Source organism: Callorhinus ursinus, unplaced genomic scaffold, assembly GCF_003265705.2.
Source record: "Callorhinus ursinus isolate GAN/ISIS: 27379988/994484 unplaced genomic scaffold, GSC_fseal_2.0 scaffold21, whole genome shotgun sequence".
Lineage (NCBI taxonomy): Eukaryota > Metazoa > Chordata > Mammalia > Carnivora > Otariidae > Callorhinus > Callorhinus ursinus.
In genome coordinates this window covers 5,323,921-5,330,970 of record NW_027397083.1, presented here as the reverse complement: position 1 = coordinate 5,330,970, position 7,050 = coordinate 5,323,921, and the positions used below count along the sequence as shown (strand labels likewise).

General features: G+C 38.3%; 1 protein-coding gene across 13 annotated transcripts in view; it reads right to left on the bottom strand.

The window, feature by feature from the left end:
- Positions 1-7,050, bottom strand: part of PHF21A (PHD finger protein 21A) — a 188,742-nt gene that overhangs the window by 88,203 nt on the left and 93,489 nt on the right. The window lies entirely within an intron of this gene.

Genomic DNA, 7,050 nt, shown 5'->3' with positions numbered 1-7,050 from the left:
CACACACACACACACACACACACACACACACACACACACACACACACCTTTCCCTGAGCCATTTTCGCGTAAGCTGCAGGCATGATATGTCTTTACTACCGTTTTGCTAATAAATAAATAAGATGGATTCAAAGACAGATGTGTGATGGAGCAAGTATAGGTAATGGGTATATGACCTATCAGATGTTCATTATAAACTTCTTTCAACCTTATTTTATGTTTGAAATCTTTCCATAATAAAATGTTAGGGGAAAAAAATCAGAAAATCAATAATGATACAATGCTATTATCTAGAGACCTTATTCAAAAGTAGATTTTGCCCATGTCCCAATAATGTCCTTTAAGCCAAAGAAAATCCCAGGTGATGCCTTCTTACTTATTTAAATGTGTCCTGTTTTCTCTATTTCTCTGATGGAGCATCAGAGGAAGTCAGCTTTCTAATTATTCATGATTATGTGAGCAAACTGGACTAAGGATAAACCAAAATATCAGAATATCCAAAATTCTTTTATATTTGGCTTTTAAATTGTCAGTGCTTTTGGGGTTAGATATATCTCTATAATTGTGTTTTGATGGAGTTTTAAAATTAAAATTCCATTAGAATGTTCGGAAACACCCAAGCTCTGTGGCATAGGAAGTGTTTTTGTAGTAGAGTATGCCGTGGGGAAAACTGCCCTGGGTAGAAAATTCAGTTGCAGACAGGCTATGATGTAGATAGCACAAGGTGCCTGAAAGCTGACAATACATGTACTTAAGAATGCGATCCCAACGCCTTACGATCCTTTGCAGACACAGCATCAAGGTTATTTTTATTAATATACCTCATTTTGGCTTTTTAAAATAAAACCCGAGGAAGAGTACTGAGGAGGACTTTCCCCCTTCTCAGAATAAAAATAGGGAAAAGCTTTAGCTACCTCTTCTATACCCTGCTCGCCCCTCAAACAAGTTTATGTAGTAAACTGTCTCCATACTGAACGGCTGACTGCCTTTTTATCATCTGAATTAGAAAATGCAAAAAAAAAAAAAATCCTTTAAAGTCAAACACTGGAATTAACATATGAGCAGAGCTCCTGTGGGCATTTAAATCCGTAATTAAAAAACCTGAGACGCATTGGCTTGGCAATCGTTATTGTCTAACGTGCGCAGATAGCCAAAAGGTACTGAAATGCGACATTCTGTCCCACATGACTCACTCACTCAGCAGAGACAGCCTCATGAAGAATGCTGAGAAGGCCTTACATCTTTAAATGCCTAGCCCACCAAAGGTCTCTCCCCCAGCACTGAGAAATGCCCAAGAGGTCTTGGGGAGAGACTGTTGAGTGTCTGGAACTCAGAAAATCTGCTTTTGCTAGCATGCTCCATTTCTATGCAGGAAAAGGAATCCTTTTCTGAAAAATTAAAAGTCTGAGAGTAGGAACACACACACATATGCACGCAAATCATCATTCCTCTCTGATGTGTGAGAGCGTAGCACACAGCACAGCAATCCAGCTACGAGCCTCCCAGATTATAAATAGGCTGCCAATCCAAGCAGCAGCTGCCTCACATCACTCTGCTTTTTCTCCCTGATTTTATTGTATTTCAAAGATGATGCACTGATTTCTACAAGTTTTCTCTAACAGGTACAACACGTACAGGCCAAGGAAATTTGTTTTTAAGATTATTCACATCAAATGCTATTCCATGCTAATCTGCCATTGTTTACCTTATTTATACATGTATAAGAGGTTTAACAGGTTTGCACTCCTGCATTTTCTGTGATAAATTAGGCCCTCAGTATTACAATTCCACACTCAATCGCAGTCAACCAAGAAATTGCCTTTATAAAGGCAACTGAGCACTCTGTCCTTTCTAGGCTTGGAAAACAGTACTACCTACACCTGAATGCAGACGCCTGCACAGGAAACACACAAAATACAATGCAATTTGATTAAGTCTTTAGTGCATACAACTCTTTCAAGAATGAAGCAAACCAATCAACTAAATGTACTGCTTAAGATCTTTAAAATACCCAAGTGCTAAAGACATTCCCAACTCATCTTCCATCACGTAAGAACAGCCAAAGCTATGAGGAGACATCTTTCGTTCCCAGATAGAAAAGCTACCTTCTCAGAAATCAGTATTCAGGGGGACACCTTTTAAAAAATGATTCCTATCTTCTCTTTATCCTGCTTTCAGCATATAATTCACACTGGAAAGATACTTAATAAGCAAAGTGGTCAATATATTACTTTCCTGTTTGTAGTAAGCACATTAAGAAATCTTATTTGGAGACCACAGAAACATCAATCCCTATCCATGATACACCCTATATTATGCCGAAGGAAAGCAGCCTAAACTACCATTTTCTTTGGCAATAAGGAATTCAGTTCACTTCAACCTAATAATACAAACAGGATTAATGTTTACTACAGCTGGAATTATTTAATAGGCTGGTAATTAATTCTCTAAATACTTGAGTTGGGAATCTCAGGGGACAAATTTTTTTTTTTTTGAAGGGTGGGCTGTAGGGGTTATAACAAAAAAGGATTTGAAAAAGTTGTCTTATCCAAAAACTACACTTGTGTTCTTAATTATCAAGAAAACTTCCCAGCATTTTTTTGGTGTCAGGATGCAAAATTATTTCAATTTTCAAGTACATGCACACACAGTTGTCCCTAACCTTTTAACTGCTAAGTCTTGGTCCTTTTGGAACAATCTCACATTAATTTCTACAAAAATAATAATATTGCACACAACAAAATATTAACAGTTGAGTGCTAAGCCTGTAGGCAATTTTTGCTTTGCTGAATTAGTTGAAGGTTTACAATAAAAATACACTGTTTTGGAGGTGTCTGGGTGGCTCAGTCAGTTAGGTGTCCGACTCTTGATTTTGGTTCAGGTCATGGTCTTGGCGTTGTGGGATCAAGCCCTGCATCGGGCTCCATCCTGGGCATGGAGCCTGCTTGAGATTCTCTCTCTCCCCCTCTTCCTCTGGCCCCCACCCCCTTTCTCTCTCTCTCTCTCTCTACTTTTCATAATTAGAATAATAATTACATTACTTACTTTTGTTAAAAAAAAGTTTTCCCTCCTTATACTTTAAGGCTTCCTGTAAAGCTAAAGTCTATATGCTAAAATACTTTCTTTATACTTTAAAAGCTTATCTTTCAAAGGTCTTTTAATTTGTCACCAGCTTTAACTGTGTACTACTACACCCCTGAAGGACACACGAACATAGGATGACTGCAGACAGTTAAATGCACTTGCAATCCTATTGGATCTCCAAACTGAGCCGGAATCCAATGCTGATGTGACCATGGCTTATTAATCTGAACCTTATCCTTTCAAAACAAAATGCAGCTCTTAAAGGAGTGGTGTCTGCCATGATGGACTAAACTTTAGGGAAATCTAGTAGTTAACTCAAGAAGTCAATGTTAACTTCTCATCCCATAACCTTCAGCAAAGTTTTTGCACTTAATGTTCTGAGATTCTCTTTCACTGATTAATTCTACATGATACTTACTGAGTTTCACAAAGTCTAACAATTACTTGGGTTGAATTTTTCCTCACATAATAGGTTCCCAAAACACCATTCTATTCTATTTAGACGCCCAACTAAGTAACTGTTCTGAAAACATTGTTTTTGTCCTATAGTTCCCTTTGAGTTTAAGGTTCAAGAAGTTCTTCACTGTCTTCATTGTTAAACTGTATTTCCTTAAATATAACCTAAAAAAGTAGCAACAAGTTCCATGTCATTTTCAATAGTGTATCTGGAATAAAAACTACAAATCACTACTGGAATGCTTTTTTAGTTAAAAGTATTTCAACTTTACTCACCTTACCTATTCTGCAGTTACACAGTAAAAATAACATCAAAGGCATATAAGAAAATAGGAATGTGAATCCCTAAATTGGGAGGGGGAGGCAGATAAAATACTCTTTATTTATGAAAGTGTTTTTAGAAGACTCTTAGGACAGTGTTTCATAACTTGATTTAGTAATTATCCTTCTCACTGTAATTTGTTCTCAAAACTGAAATGTAATACACTACCCCTTCTGCTGCAGGAAGAAAGCCTGACATATACAACTAATACAGTGGGTTGTTGTTCACTACAGGCTTTGGACAAAGAATCAACTACTAAACAACAAACTGCTGACTCTATCTGGAGAACATCTTGCTAATACATTAAAAGCTACTGCAGGTTAAGAATCCCAGCCTCTGGGGCGCCTGGGTGGCTCAGTTGGTTGGGCAACTGCCTTCGGCTCAGGTCATGATCCTGGAGTCCCGGGATCGAGTCCCGCATCGGGCTCCCTGCTTGGCAGGGAGTCTGCTTCTCCCTCTGACCCTCCCCCGTCTCATGTGTTCTCTCTCTCTCTCACTCTCTCTCTCAAATAAATAAATAAAATCTTTAAAAAAAAAAAAAAAAGAATCCCAGCCTCTGAAAAGAACTATCCAGAGAATATGACCAAGCTACATTTTGGTTTCTATCTTCTCTCTAAGTTCTCTGACTTCTTTTTTTTTCCCTAAGATTTTATTTATTTGATGGAGAAAGACACAGTGAGTGAGGGAACACAAGCAGGGGGAGTGAGAGAGAGAAGCAGGTTTCCCGCGGAGCAGGGAGCCCAATGCGGGGCTCGACTGGGATCACGACCTGAGCCGAAGGCGCCCCTAAATTCTGTGACTTCTTTAAGTGAGTGTCAAACAAACAAAAATTAGTCTTCTCTCCATAAGCTCTCTTGCTTCAATCAAGAACGCTTCTTTCAGCCAAGATGTCCATCGACAGATGAATGGATAAAGAAGATGTGGTATATATACACAATGGAATATTATGCAGCCATCAAAAGGAATGAGATCTTGCCATTTGCAACGACATGGATGGAACTGGAGGGTGTTATGCTGAGTGAAATAAGTCAATCAGAGAAAGACATGTATCATATGATCTCACTGATATGAGGAATTCTTAATCTCAGGAACAAACTGAGGGTTGCTGGAGTGGTGGGGGGTGGGAGGGATGGGGTGGCTGGGTAATAGACATTGGGGAGGGTATGTGCTACGGTGAGCGCTGTGAATTGTGCAAGACTGTTGAATCACAGATCTGTACTTCTGAAACAAATAATGCAACATATGTTAAGAAAAAAGAAAAAGAAGAAGATAGCAGGAGGGGAAGAATGAAGGGGAGTAAGTCAGAGGGGGAGACGAACCATGAGAGACGAGGGACTCTGAAAAACAAACTGAGGGTTCTAGAGGGGAGGAGGGTAGGGGGATGGGTTAGCCTGGTGATGGGTATTAAAGAGGGCACATTCTGCATGGAGCACTGGGTGTTATGCACAAACAATGAATCATGGAACACTACATCAAAAACTAATGATGTTATATATGGTGATAAACATAACAATAAAAAAATTTTTAAAAAAAGAACGCTTCTTTCATTGTAAGAGTAGAGGACACCGTACAGTCTTTTATTCTAATTATATGATTTGCCCAGATTTTAAACATTTGTCTAGCATTACGATCATGAGATTCTTCTTTGAACCAAACAGTAGGGACTGAAATCTCTGATTTCAATATTAGCACTTAAAAAAATAATAATAATCTGAAAAAACAAACAATGGGGAGAATACTCTTTTTATTTCAGCCCAAAATGTATCAAAAGCTACTTTTCATTAGTCTACTCTATGGATGTTACTAAAACTTAACTTTTAAACAACCATGGACACAAAACTCAAGATCTTTGAACCCTAAAATACATTCTTTTAAAGAAAAACTGCATCATAAACATAATAAACCAATTTTTCACTGTATCTCAAATTTGCATTCAAGTAATATTTTATGCTCTCATTCAACTATTTTCACTTACATTTTCTATACCTGAAATTTTCAGACTTTGAATATTTCTTTTGAACCACATTTTGTGTGTACATGTGTGTATGTGTGTGTGTTTCTGTTAGCAATTTCTAGTATTTTGGGGTGGAATGGGAGGACTGATCAGAGAAAGAACAGCAGCATCTATCCATATTAGCTCACAAGGAAATAAATGTTTTAAATAGCAAATAATGCAGAACCATAGGAGCTAGAGACTGTACCAGTGAGTGAAAGTCCACAAGAAATTTATGTATGAGGGAGCACTTACATCAAGTGCTCATGTGCCATACATTGTTAGCTTCCCAAGCTCAAAGTCCCAGAATCATCTCATTCTTTCTCCCCCTGCCTTGTGGCCTAGTGTCAATCAATTCGTAATCCTGCAGATTCTTGTTCTGTATCTGCAGTACTGTTCATTCCAGCCTTTCCTACTACCTCTTGCCCCTTACTTGTGTCAGAAATAATTTCCTTACCCCTAAACTGCAATAATATGATTCTAACTATACTTTGGCACCCCATTTCTCCCTTTACATACACAGCTGCCAAATTAATTTCAAGAAAGCATAACTCACATTGATTATATCACTTCCTTGGCTAAAAAAAAAAAAAAAAAAAGCAAGACTCATAGACTATTACAGTTGGAAGGGGCCCCGGTGGTCCCTGAAACCATCTGCTGAGAGAGAGGGGGAAGGGAAGGTAATGGAGCGGAAGCCTAGAAACAAGAACCCAAAGGCAGTCCACAGGACCCAACCGGGTAGAGGTCTGGTAGGATCTAACCTAACTGTTCATGCAGACTACACAAAATCATTACCTTTCTAAAAAGTTAACAACAAACATGCATAACAAGGCAGTATACATTTTAAATTGTTTAGTTAGCAGATTCTTTTCTCTTTAGATTAACAGGCCCTCTGACGCAGGTCAAATCGAAAGGGTTTGGCTGAGACTCTTCCTCTAGTTTTTTCTGTAAGGCCTACTAGTGTCTGGAAAAGAAAGCAATAATCTTATTTTTTTCCCCAGAGACTTAATATTAACACCATACTCAAAAGCTGAAATTATCCTTAAGTATTCAGGAGTGACACATGCTCAGATACTGTAGAAATGGGGTGAGACATAAATGCTTGATTAAAGTTAGCAGTACCATTATAGGTCCAAGGTCCTAAATTGGATTGGGTCACATAGTTACACAATTTTTCCCAGTGCACAACTTTTTC